This window comes from Rhinolophus sinicus, linkage group LG12, assembly GCF_036562045.2.
Source record: "Rhinolophus sinicus isolate RSC01 linkage group LG12, ASM3656204v1, whole genome shotgun sequence".
Lineage (NCBI taxonomy): Eukaryota > Metazoa > Chordata > Mammalia > Chiroptera > Rhinolophidae > Rhinolophus > Rhinolophus sinicus.
Window position 1 is genome coordinate 41415510 of NC_133761.1, and position 13168 is coordinate 41428677.

A 13168-nucleotide genomic window follows, 5' to 3' on the forward strand; every position below is an offset into this window, starting at 1 on the left:
TAAGAGATTAACAACAATAATAATAAAGTAGAACATTATACCATAATAAATGTTGTGGGAATGGGGTCTCTCTGTCTCAGAGTAAGTATCTTATTGTCCTGTCCATACAGTGTGGAGACGCTGGACAAAGGGATGATTCATGTCCCAGACGGGACGGACTGAGATTTCATCGCACTACTGAGAATGGCGTGCAATTTGAAACTTATGAATTGTGTATTTCTGGAATTTTCCATTTAATATTTTTGGATTAAGGTTGACCGAGGGTAACTGAAACCGCAGAAAGTGAAACCTCGGCTGAGGGGGAAGACTAGTTATAGTACTCTTAGTGGCACTTTATCCTGCCTTTTAAGCAAGGGGCCCTACAGTTTTCTTTGGCTCTGGGCAACTAACAAAGACCATCCTGGCGGTCATGCATGTGCTGGGCTGCCCCTTGCCTGGGAGCAGGAGTGTCTGTGTGTCTCACCAGCCCCTCCCCGCTTCTCTTCCATAACCCACTGGTTACAGAGTGACTGTCTGTCCTACAGGGACACGAAGGAGGAAAGCTGCATGGGCCACTAACAGTAACGGTGTTCCCAGGGAGGGTGGCTTGGGCGGGCCGAGAAGATGGACCAAGGGGTTAGTGTGAGCCCGTAAATCAGCACGGCTTATCCTTGTGAGTGACAGGAAAGAAGGAGACTCCAGAAAATAATGGTCTGTAGAGACAATGTCAGCTAGCTTGTCAGTCTTTATTGTTGTTTCTAGAAATCTCCAAATACAATTTGAATCGTTAATTTGAACTTAAGTATTACATATTCTGTTTTGAATCTAATCAAGCTGTGAGCAGTGTTCAGTGGAGTAAAAATGTTGAAAACTGCTGATAGTTAAATGTCTAGACCGGGCCCTCCAGACTCCTCCTCGGTCCCATTTCGGATCAGCTGGGAGGGACATGAGGAGTTATATGGAGACTCCAGTGACCACCGGCCAGAGGGTGGCTGTGTCACACCAAGGACCAGGGACGCTCTGCTTCTGTCTCTTTAATACAATGCGGGCGTCATTGAATAAAGGGGATCAGAGAGGCTACTGTGTCCTCTGCAGTGGACCCCCCACTTAGGCGTGTGTGTGGGGAGAAGGTTGTGCCCAGGACCAGGCTTTGTGTGGGGCAACGAGGTAAGTAGACCCTGGCTTAGATCACCGCGTGTGCGCACAGCCCTCGCTCATAGCGCTCTCCCAGTTTGTCGGATCTCCTTTGGCCCGTGAAGCAGGGACGCTATTGCTGCCCTTTTCTTCCTTTTCAAGAATCTGAAAAGGAAGAAATGTATGCAGAGGGGCATTTTTGTGCAGAAGAGAACAGGTGTGTCCTGGCTGCTGGTCGGAAAAGGCCCCATCTGACTAACTCTGCTCACCACACCCGTACCTTCCATCCACAGGTGTGTCGCGCGCGGGCTCCGTGCTCCATGGCTTACACCGCTTCCTCCTGCGATCCGAGTGGGGCTGTGTGATACTGCAGCAGCCAACAGCAAGAACCACAGAAGCCGAAGCAAGCAGCTTGGACTTAGTGCGTTACCTTCTTCGCCTGTCTAGGTTGGTGAGGCAGAGTGGTCAGCTCAGTTCTGGATCAGTACATCGGTCATTGGGGCCGGCTGCACAGGCGGAGTGCCCCAACACCCGTCCTGCAGCCACAGCACCTGGACTGAGCCCTGCCTGTCCGCTCCCACGGGGCCTGTGCCTCCAGGTGTTCCCTGCCCCATGGTCCTGGGAGGCCACCTGTCCTAACACAACGTCTACAATCACTAGCGTCAAAACAGATCCCAAGGTGCAGGTGTGTGTGTGGGGTGGGGGGGTGCGTTTGAGGAGGACTCTGCAGAGGAGAGAGAATAAATGCAAGTGTGGCTGTTGCCTGATGGGTCTGAGAGCTGACCCTGGTTTAAGACCTGGTGCTGTCAGCGTGGTTAAGAAGGCATGGGTGGCATTCACCTCCAGTTAATCTCCAGTGCACCCTTCTTGGTGTCATGCTTTACTTGCAAAGAGCAGTCTCTCTGGCTCAGCTCTGCCCTTTCTGACCCAGGTCCTGTGTCTACAGGCCTGCCAGAGTGAGGAAGCCCAATTCTCCTCTGTGGAGGCAGTGGCTGTGGAAACTAGGCGGAGAGTGGATTTGTGGGCACGGAGGTAATGTCAGAGCCAGGCTACAGCTTAGAGGGGCACTGTCCAGTTAGTTAAGTACTCATTTAAATTTTAATTCATTAACGTAATAAAAAATCAGGTCCTCTGTTGCACTAGCCGCCTCTGAAGTCACATGTGACAAGGGGTTACCTCACTGGCCAGCACAGATCTGGGATATTTCACTCACCACAGAAAGTTATGTTGGACGGTGCTGCCTCATGGACCAGGTGAGGAAACTGAGGCACGGTGGACCAGGACTTGGGCTCCAGGCTCAGTGCCCCGATCAGTTTAGACAGCAGTGAACCATGAGTTCCCCCCAGTTTTGGAGGGAAAAATTCTCTAAATCCTTCAGGTGATTTTCCTGAAAGCCAGTGGAGCAAGGAAGCTATTTGTTTATTTTGACTTAGTCTTTTTCTGTTTGTTTTTTAAGGAGGAAGAGAGTTAATGTCTGAGGTCATAGATCGGGTCCAGAGGGTCCCACACCTGGGTCTGTAAAGGGCCTGGTCAGGGGGCCTGGGCAGAGGGTCTGAGCCCAAGTGAGCCCAGGGCTTTGACTAGCAGTGGTTGTCACCTGGCAGCCAGCATGCTCTCTGCTAGGTCCCGCCATCCTGTTGGTCATCACCCAGACACCCATTGCCCTTCCCTGGCATGTGCAGTCACGGCCCCCAGGAGGAGTCCTCCGACAAGGGTGCACAGCCTACCTACCCCAGCCCTCCCAGAATTTGTCCCTGGATGTCAGGATCTCAGAGAAAACACGGCTATACATTGTCTAAATACTGGGATAGACAGAAAAAGTGCCATGGGCCAGCTGTCCAGGCATTGGAGGGCAAAGACAAATAAGACCGCGCTTCTCTCCAGGGCTTCATCTGCTAACAGGAGAGAGGAATGTGAGTAGACAGCGCTCCCAGGACAGGGCTGTGTTCACTCACCATCCATTCTTTCCTCTATGCACAGGCAACTTGTGAGCTCCTGTGTGCCCAGCACTATTCTAGAGCCTGGGCCTTTAATTCCGAGTAAGACCCGCTTCCTTCTTTAAGCAGCTTACATCTAAGGGAAGCAGACATCATCCAAGCAATTGCCCCCAGTGCCAGGGCTGGGGCAGCATGGAGGCATCTAACTGGTTTGTGGGGCTCCGATGTGCACAGGACACAGTGATGGCTCCCTGGGGGGGCCCAAGAGGTGGCTGTGTGGCTGGCAGGGGAGTTCTGCTTGCCAAAGGAGACCATACACGCTCCCCAGGCTGAGCTCGAGAACCCCTTAAAAATTCTGAGATCTCAAACTATGTTTTATTTGTCTGGTTCGTTGGTTTTTCTTGACAACACTCACCGGTACTTAGCATGTGACAGACACTGTGCCAAGAGCTCCATTTGTTGTCATAAGCTGCCCTGAAAGGTCAGCTTTACCATAATGCTTTTAACTTTTTTTTTAACAGATTGAGAAACTGAGGCTCAGAGAGTAATGGCACTTCCTGCCTATCTCACAGGGGTGTTGTGGGAAGTGAAGACAAGAGTGGTGACAGGGATTTGGCCTCCTTAACCAGAGCTCTTAGGTACTGAGGTGGCCTGGAGGGATGAAGTCCCCGAGCAGAGCAGGCCTACGTGACCGTGCCCCTGTCACAGGCCGCTGTTGGGGCAGGAGGCAGTGAAGCCACTAGAGGAAGACGCTGCTGAGGGTTCTGGACCTGAGGAAGGAGGGCCGGGAGCAGAGCTGCCAGACATGGCCAGGATGGGGAGGAGCTGCCAGCTGCCCCCTCCCCGCTCCAGGCATGTTTGTGGAGAGCTTGCCTGCAAAGGCTTCCCCTTGGGGCACCCAGCATACCTGAGCCCAAGGCCCAGGTCTCACGACCAGCACAGGGGATTCTGCGGAGTTGGTGATATTTTAGAAAAGGCTCAGAATGGAGATGACTTCTCTCTGTCCTACTCCAGACACCACTTGCAAATTCCAGTGGGCAATTAGAAAAAACATCAAGATTAGAAGAGTGCTACCTTTCCCACATTTCCTTGGTAAAAGCTCTCTGGGATTTTTACAGGGAGGTGGTGGGAACATAACAAGTCCCCTCATCTCACACTTTAAAGTTGAGGAAACTAATGCCCCAAAGTCTGAGGACCTTGCGTGGAGTACAGTGTCCTCAGGGGCTGCACACACACACACACACACACACACACACACACACACACACATTTCAGTACTGGTGTCCGTTAAAGAAAAGGAAAGGGGACCCCAGTTATGTAGTTAAGTCACCTTTTCCACTCGTTCATGTGCACCATCTGTAACCCAAATGGTTTGGGGGCAAGTATTTCACCAAGGAAAGAGCAGGAGGAGCCCATGAAAAGTAGAGGAGGTGAGACCCCACCACACAATTACACCAAAATCTGTGCAAACATTTGGGAGCCTGGCTGCTCCTTGCAGGACACTCCAGGTGTTTGTATTCACCCAGCGCTGGAATTGTGACAGATGATTTTGCCGGCAGGGTCTCAACAACATTTTGAGTGGTCTTGTAAAGGAAAGCAAATATTTAAGGCTTCCTCCTTCTGTCTCCGGTCTGTTTATGTGGAGGGGAGGTGTGGGCAGCCCCGGCATGCACTGCGAGCCCCCGCTTACTGCTGGCTGGGTGCTGGACTCACCCAGGCCCGGCCAGCAGGGAGCAAGATTGCTTCGAGGCCACAGCACTGGGGGACATCTGTAAAGTCACGTACAGCCTAGATGTCTTCCTCAGCACCTGCTTAGTCGAGCAGCATTTAGCAGAGGGCACAAATGGATCCATTCTGCTGTCTAAGGACACTTGGATGATTGCACATAAGCGGTTTTCATGTTTGTGTCCTGTGCACCTTGAGAGAGCAAAGCTGACCAGTTAGTTATACGTCCATGTTATCAGTTCACATGTATGGCCATCACCATAAACAACGTCTGTGGAGCACTCACGGGGGTTCAGTTAGCTCCTGGACAATGACACAGCACTCTTAGGAAACTATGATGTTACCTGCAAGGGGATTAAAGACTGTGCCGGCTGTGATGACAGCGTGTATAAGGTTTTACAAGGGACAAAGTTCTCACAACACGTGATCTTCACCAAACACTGTGAAGTTCAGTGTCCTGCACGCAGGCATTCAGTGGTTAGAGCAGCTGTGATAGGGCCACCAGACCACAGGCTTCGGCCTGCTCTCTCCCCTGGGCAGCGATGTCCTCGGCACAGGACTGGGGTGTGGGGGCATAGAAGGGGACCCTGATAGCAGAGGCCATGCTGTGCATTAAGTGGGGCTCGTGGTTTCTATGGTGTGGAGATGGGCGAGTGTGGGGCAGGGGTGAGGGGAGGACGGTGTGCAGGCTGCGTCACAGAGGGGGCGTCACCGCCAGGCGGAAGCCATCGGAGCAGGGCTGAGGTCTGCCCAAGAATGTGGCTTCTTCAGGGAGAGTGACGCTGCTGGGTCCCTTGCCGGGCTGTACCAGTGGGTTTGGTAGGGCACATACAGCAGGGGCCAGCGGCACCAGGGTGACAGTAAATGCTGAGCACTTGCAGTGTCTGGGATGCTGGCTACACCTCACCTCACGTGTTCTTCATAGACACTTTTATTCCCCCAGTTCTGCCTCTGAGGGGACAGAGGGTCAGAGTGGTTGAAACCATGTTTGAGGCCACACAGACGGTAAATCAGTCAGGCTCCAACCCCATCTGCTGCCTCTGAAGCCGGAGTGCCTACCCGGTCTGCAGGCTGTCCCCATAGTCCTGCACTTGGGGAAGGGCACGAGGCTAGAGGGAGCTCACAGCTGAGAGATGGAAACAGAACTAAGGATTGAGGCTGAAACCTAGGTACACTGAGACCCTAACCCTGGGAAGTCATTTATAACCTGTCAAGTGGTGACAATGTGCTCTTGTAAGCAGCACGAAGGGAAAGGACTTGGATCTCAGTGGTGTCATCTGTATCAGTTTCCTCACCTGTAAAATGGGATAATGACATACCTTTTTTATGGTATTATAAAGATAAAGCCATAGTATATCTTAAAGTATCCTGTAAACTGCAAACTGACAAGCAGTTGTAGTTTTTTTTTTTATTTTAACACTTGAAATTTAATTTCAGTATTTGATATCATTTTAAATGTTTCATATTTAACAAGAGGTTTATGGGACCTCCTGCTACTATCAAACAACAAGAACAAAAAATAAAATTTAAAAAACAAATCCGAAGCCCAAAAAACCAAAAACCATAAAATGACAAGTATGGCGGGATGTGGGGAAATTGGAACCCTGATGTTTTGCTTGTGGGGATGTATCTGGAACGGCCACTGTGGAAAACAGTACGGCAGTTCCTCAGAGAATTAAACCTAGAACTGCCTTATAATCCAGCAATTCCATCTCTGGGTATTTACTCAAAAGAACTGAAAGTAGGATCTGGAGATATTCGTCCAGCCATGTTAATAGCAGCATTATTCACAGCAGCTAAAAAGTAGATGCCACCCACCGCTGGATGAATGGATAAGTGAAATGTAATGTTACTCACCTTAGAAAGGAAGGACACTCTGACACCAGCTACAGCATGGATGGACCTGGAGGACATGATGCTCAGTGACGCAAGCCAGTACCGAAAGGACAAACACTGTGATCCCACTCAGATGAGGCCCCTAGAGGAGTCACATTCATAAAGACAGAGAGTAAAAGGTGGGGGCCAGGGCCTGGGGGGACAGGGGGTTAGTGTGTAATGGGGACAGAGTGTCAGCTTTACAAGATGGAGAATTCTGTAGGTGGACAGTGGGGAAGGTGGCACGACAGTGTTAGTGTGCTAATGCCACTGAGCTGTACACTTAAACGTGGTTAAAACTCTAAGTTTTATGCTATCTGTATTTTACCTTAATTAACAAAAAAGCGGCTGCTGAGAGTCATGGTGGAGACTCACAGAGAAGACATGCAAAGGCACCTTGCCTTTGGAGGTGTCAGAGTCAGCAACTGGGGGCTGCCAGGCACTCAACGACCCCTCAGAGGCCAGACCATTTCCTCTGACGGGTTGTGGTCACTGCCGTGTTGTCACAGGGACTGCTGGGCCCTGAGAGCCACTGGGAGTCAGGGACATCCTGCGCTTGGCGAGGTGCTCGTCTAAGTGTGGGACTGTCCCACGCCTGCTATGTGCCTAAAAAAAACTGTCAAGCTCAATTGCTTCCTTTTTGCTCTGGGGAGGGCCACTGTGTGCGGCATCCAGTGAGTCATTGAGCTGGTCCAGAAACCGCCAGAGGTTGTGCTCTTTTAAAGAACACTTTGTGTGTAAAAGGCCACTTGGGGGCAGAAATCTGCGTTGTGTGCATGTTTCAGGCTCAAAGCTGGTGCTCTGGGCATTTTGGGGGACAGGAGGGCTGCAGGGAGCTCCTCAGATGTGTGTCCTGATGGAGGAAGGCTGCCCCGCTGTCACCTCAGCCCCTGGTGTGGGGACAAAGGGCAGCAGGTGCATGGTTGGCTGGGAGCTCTGGCCCGTCTGGTGGTGGGGACATGGCTGCTGCTGTCAGAGGGAACAGGTTTGTGGGGGTGGCAGGCTGAGGCAGTAAGCAGATGAAAAGCCCCTTGAGCAAAGTATCCAGGGTCTCTCTCAAGACAGGCCCTTTGAGGAGTGACTTGGTCCACACCAGGCTCTGCTCCTCTTTTCAGGAAGCTCAAGTCCCCTTTCTCAGAGCATGGCCATAAGGACTGCTCACCTCAGGGCTCCTGAAAGCAGCTTTGCTGAAGCACATATTGTGATCAGGGACTTCTGTGGCTACTCCCATTAGAAGTGGCCTTGGCGTTGGGCCATGCCCTTTCTGCAGGGCCTTGCTGGCCTGGCCCCTCTGACGCGGAGGATGGAGGTTGGGGGGGAGAATGAGTAGCCCAGGGAGAACCAGAGAGTGGGCAGGTGGGCAGTGAGCAAGAAGACTGTCTGGGGACTGAAGGACATGGTCCCTGGATTCCTCTGCAGAGCTGTCCAATTCACTGTACACGCTGAGGTCACTGAGCTGTGGGTTCTGCACTGCCCAGCAAGGGGACAGCAGGTGGGAGGGCACACAGGAGCATGAATCGGCTCACAGAGGAATTCTCCCAGGAAGGCAGGAGTGATGTGAACAGAAATAAAGGAAAATAGGGGAGTACACACAGGAGCTCCTCTTCCCAGAGAAGACCTGACCACTGAACAGGGATTTGAAGGTCCTGACACAGAACTGACTTCATCCCCAGACCATTCTAGGGGGCTCCTCCAATCGCCTTTACACTTGGGAGCAGTGAGGCTGGATGGGGGCTGGGACCAGCCTTGCCCTGTGGGTCCAGGCCCCATGGCAGGTGGGAATGTGAGTAAGGGCTCCAGACCCCAAGAGGCTGGGGTGATGGGGACCCAAGGGGACGAGGGTTGGGGGTTGGGGGCTCCAGGACAGCTCTCACCACCAGGTCAGGGGAAGGGCAGCTGGCCGATGGCATGGTGGAAGGTAGGCCCACAAACTCAGGTGGACTCTGCCTCTCTGGTTTGTTCTGGTTTTGAGAATTTGGGTGGCAGCCACATAACACTGTTCTTTAGGGCACAGGACCCCTCATGCCCCTGACAGCTGTGGGGACACAGCCCCCCGCCATGACCCCCACATCTGCTACTAATCCACGTGGGCCTAGGCTGAAGTGGTCATTGGTCCAGGACAGCCAGGCTTTGCCTTAGAAGAACTGGAGCCTTGATTGGGTGTGGAGGGCTCGCTGCCAAGCCCCTGAGTGCAGCTGTGTCTTTTAATCGTATCTGCAGCCCAGGCCAGGTTTCCTGGAATCTTCCTCCAGACTGGGGCTCCTGGCAGGAAGGCTGGGACCTAGAGCTGGCTTCGGTGGTCTAAGTTCCCACAGTGGGGCTGAGTCAGGGTAGCCGTGGACGACAGTGGCAGGCCCTGCTACCTGCAGCACTTCAAGCCGGGCCAGTCTGCCCTGCTCCCACTTTGTCCACTCTTGTCACTACTTTGAGCCCTTTACAAAAGTGCAGCAGTTCGGAGGCCATCAGATTTCTTCAGAAGTGGAAAAGTGCAGAACAAAACAGGCCATGGCTCCAGGCTGTTCCCTTCAGGGCCCTAGGGCCTTCTGAGGTCTGTGTGCTACAGGTTGCACTTCCGGGACCCCGCAGATCCAAGAGGCCCAGAGAGGTGGAGACACAGGCTCCTGCTGGGCAGCCAGGGCTGGGGATCAAGCTGGGCGGGGCCTGCCCACAGCCTGTCTGTGTTCCATGTGGTGTATAGGTGGGCACTTTTGAGAAGTGTCAAGGGCTGAATTGTGTCCCCCTTCCCAGATTCATATATTGAAGTCCTAACCCTCAGAATGTGACTATCTTGGGATAAAAGCTCTTTAAAGAAGTGATTAAGGTAAACTGAGGTCATTAGAGTGGGCTCTAATCCAATACGACTGGTGTCCTTATAAGAAGGGGAGATTAGGACACAGACACACATGGAGGACGACCATGTGAGGACATGGGGAGAAGACAGCTGTCAACATGCCAAGGAGTGGCCTCAGGAGGGACCAGCCCTGGGACACCTGGATCTCGGACGTCCAGGACCGGGAGAAGATACATTTCTATTGTTTAAACCACCCAGCGTACGGCACTTTGTGTCTTTGTAAGAAACAGCCAAACCTGCAGAGAACTGTAAGAGTTTATTTGAGCCAAACTGACGACAATGCCGGGGAGCAGGATCTCAGATGCTCCCGAGAGTGACAATTTGCAGCTACTTTTATGCACTTGGAATTAAGGAGGGGACGTGAGGAAGATGACATGGGAGAGCAAGGCGGGGACAGCTCACAGGGCAGGTAACATGAAACTGTGCTCTCTTGAGGGTGGTCACACTTATTTCAGAGGTGTGTGAACCCAGGTGCACAGACACAATGGGCGGGGCTGGCTTAAGGCAAAGGTAAGGCGTTTACTAAAAAGTTGTATGCCTGGGGCGTGACTGCCCACCGTGACCTGCCCGGGTAGGAGTTTATGATCAGGTCACCCTGTGAGGTCACTGTCATGGACCCCTTCTTTCGTCCCCACCATCATGGTCATCCAGTTGCTTTCATTTCTTGGTTTTCTACAGCTCCCACTGCAGTGCCGGAGTTCTCATCTCCATCTCCCACCCTCCTCCTTAACAAAGTAGGAAAGCCTTTCGTTCCAGTCCTCCAGGAAGCCCTCACCTCCCACAAGGAATTCTCTGCAGTGGAGCCAGGCCGCTGCAGGTGACACTGTGTTTTTCATCTGGGAAAGCTGCTCGTGTGCATAGGCAGCCCAGCCAGTTGGGTGGCCCAGCGTGGAGGCAGGACGGAGGGCAGCTGCTGTCAGCCATGGGGCCCACAGTGAGAGGCTCATCTCTACCTCACATGGCCCTGTCCAGTTTCTGTTCGTCTAGGTTAATGCCTCTTTGAATTGCGTCTTTTCAGACTCCTCCTTCTAATGCGCGACCACCTCCAGAGAGCACACGATCATGTTCACGTCCCGTAATCCAGCCGCGCCTTGCTTTCCCTCATGTCATCTTCCTTACGTTCCCTCCTTAACTCCAAATGCATAAAAGACGCTGCAAACTGTCATTTCTGAGAAATATTTTTTTTGTTCTGTTGAGATCTTGCTTTCAGGTGTATCCCCTGTTTGACTCAAATACACTTATAAAAAACTCTACAGGTTTGCATGTTTCTTAACATCAATAATGAAGGGGACCAAAGTTTTGCCACCCCAAATGTTTTTTGGGATATTGATTTTAAGCTGGTTATCAAGAAACAAAAGACTCAAAGAGTTTGTTACCTCCCCTTTCCTGCCTACAGAGATCCAGGTAGAGAAACCTGCTCCAGGGAAGGACTGGCTTAGTCACCTTAGCACATTCACTTTAGCACAGTGAGACAGATGGGAAGAAGCTAGTAAAGCCTGTTTCTGGGTTGCTTAGCAGGAATTTGTTTGCCAGGTGCTCTGCCCTTGGCCACCTGTGAATGGCCCACTCCCGTGGCTCCAGAATAGCACATAAGCCTCAACTGCCCTCTGCCTCTTTGGTGGTCGCATGACATCCCCGAATGTACATTTGTATAATACACTTTGGCATGTTTTCTCCTGTTAATCTGTCTCTGTTAATTTGATTATTAGCCTAGCTAGAAGAACTTAGAAGGTAGAAGGAAAGTTATTTTTTATGTCTCCACAGTGAGTTATGCCCTGTCAGCTGTTTTCAGTCATGGGTCCTGTAGCTGTAACTATGTGCCCGACACTCTCCGACCTGCCTCTAGTTTGAATCCCATACTATTGCAGCCAAGTAGTTCTGGGCTCAAAAAGGCCATTTCTCCCTAGGCAGATTACATTTGGAGAAATTCTGTTTGAGAGAAATATTGGTAAGAACCTATTGTGCCAACAGCAGGGCTCTGGTGACTCACCTGGGTTTTGTCAAGGGGCGAGGATGACGTGAGCAGCTGTATGGCTATGGAAAATTGGGCTGGAGGACATGGAGCACACAAGGAGCTCTCCAGCATGGCTAGTGGCCGGGATGACCATTGAGAAAAAATCAAGGCCAAGTGGGACAAAGGGGAAGGGCACAATTTGTGGGGCAGTTTGGGCCCCAAATCTATGGGGACAGTGAGTGGTCCTGATAGGAGTAAGGAATGGGGTACCTGAGTGATGTCCATGGAAGAGTTTGTTCTGTTTACACTGGCCTTCTTTATGAGGATTGATTTGCTTAGCTCCTAGGTTCGACCTATTTTTATCCCTTTGGAGTCAGAAGGGACTTCACTGGAGGGATCCTATACTGTATGTTGGGCACCATCCTTGGATGCCTGGCCTTTTGGCATGGCCCTCCTATGGCTTCTGTGAGCTGCTCAAGAACCTGTGATACATTTCTGCAACAAAGAACCCAGACTGACACTTATCCAGCAAGCTGGCCACTGAGATTGCCAAGTGCATTCTAGATTATGGAAGACCCACCCAAATGTCCTTCACCGTGACTTTGAACACAACTCCTGCTCTCTCTGTGCCTTGCTTCTTGTTCTTCACTACGCTGACACAGGAGCTTTCATTGGTCTCTGAGCCCTCCCTCGTTCCTTGCAATAGAAGGTGCTGAGAAAGTTTATTGTTGAGTAGTGAAGACAACAGGCCTCATCACTGTACAATTTGTAAACTTACCTTCTCCTCCACCTTGTTTTGAATTCCTACCCTTTGTTGGGCTAGCCTGGGTGTGTCTAATTTAGGACACTGTGCTGTCCAGACCCACCATTCATGTGCAAATGATGGGTTTGAGAAATCAAAGACAGTGCCAATAAAGTTAGAAAACAATAGAGAAAGAAACTGCTCCCATCACTATGACCCCAGGACATCCCATTGGAGACCCCTTAGGATCATACCATATGCTAGCCCTAACCAGCCCTTTGCAGTCTTAAACCAGATTTTCTTATGAAAATCAGCAGCTCAGCTAATTTAAACTTGAGAAGTCTGTGGTTTTTCTGGTTCTATTCAAAGCAAATCAGCATTTTCTTTTTGGTCTTGTTTAGACAGTTGTGTAAGAGAATTCATCAGTCAGATGGTACAGAATGCGCAGCCCCTTTCACTGTAGAGGAAGGTAAAGATTGTAAGAATGATAACCATGACTGATGGCTGTGGAACGCCTATGGCTGCTGGAGCCGTCCCTTCTCCTCAGGGAGGGAGCAGCTGGACATGGTAGGTAGGAGGGAGACCTGCTTGATCTCAGAATACCACCTAGGGAAAGGTGGAGTGTGTGATGCTAGCACAGAAATCTCCACTCCACTCATATCTATGGAGCTGCCGAGGAAGGTCAGGGGTGGATTACACAGAGAACCAAACTGACAGCACAAGCTGTCCCTGGTTGTCTGGTACCTGCCCTGGGTGACTAGCACAGGTGCACAGTGGCCAGAGAGCCCCAGGAGGAAGGGGGGCCCAGCTGGTTTGCCTATGAAAGGGCCCGTAGAGACCACGAGCGAAGTGAGCACCTCTGCTTTACAGTGGAGGAAAATTCACTGGAGTAAACTCCAGAGCTCATGGCATGTGATGATATTGTTGAGACCTCTTAGGGCCAGGGGATTTTAATTATTGGGTCATATTAC

At 51.3% G+C, this 13168-nt stretch overlaps 1 long non-coding RNA gene across 1 annotated transcript in view; it reads left to right on the forward strand.

The window, feature by feature from the left end:
* Window positions 1-5392, forward strand: part of LOC109459874 (uncharacterized) — a 79901-nt gene extending 74509 nt beyond the window's left edge. The window contains exon 4 of the long non-coding RNA XR_012490738.1: window positions 1407-5392. This is a non-coding gene — a long non-coding RNA (uncharacterized LOC109459874). The remainder of the gene's footprint in view (window positions 1-1406) is intronic.
* Window positions 5393-13168: the final 7776 nt, after the last annotated feature.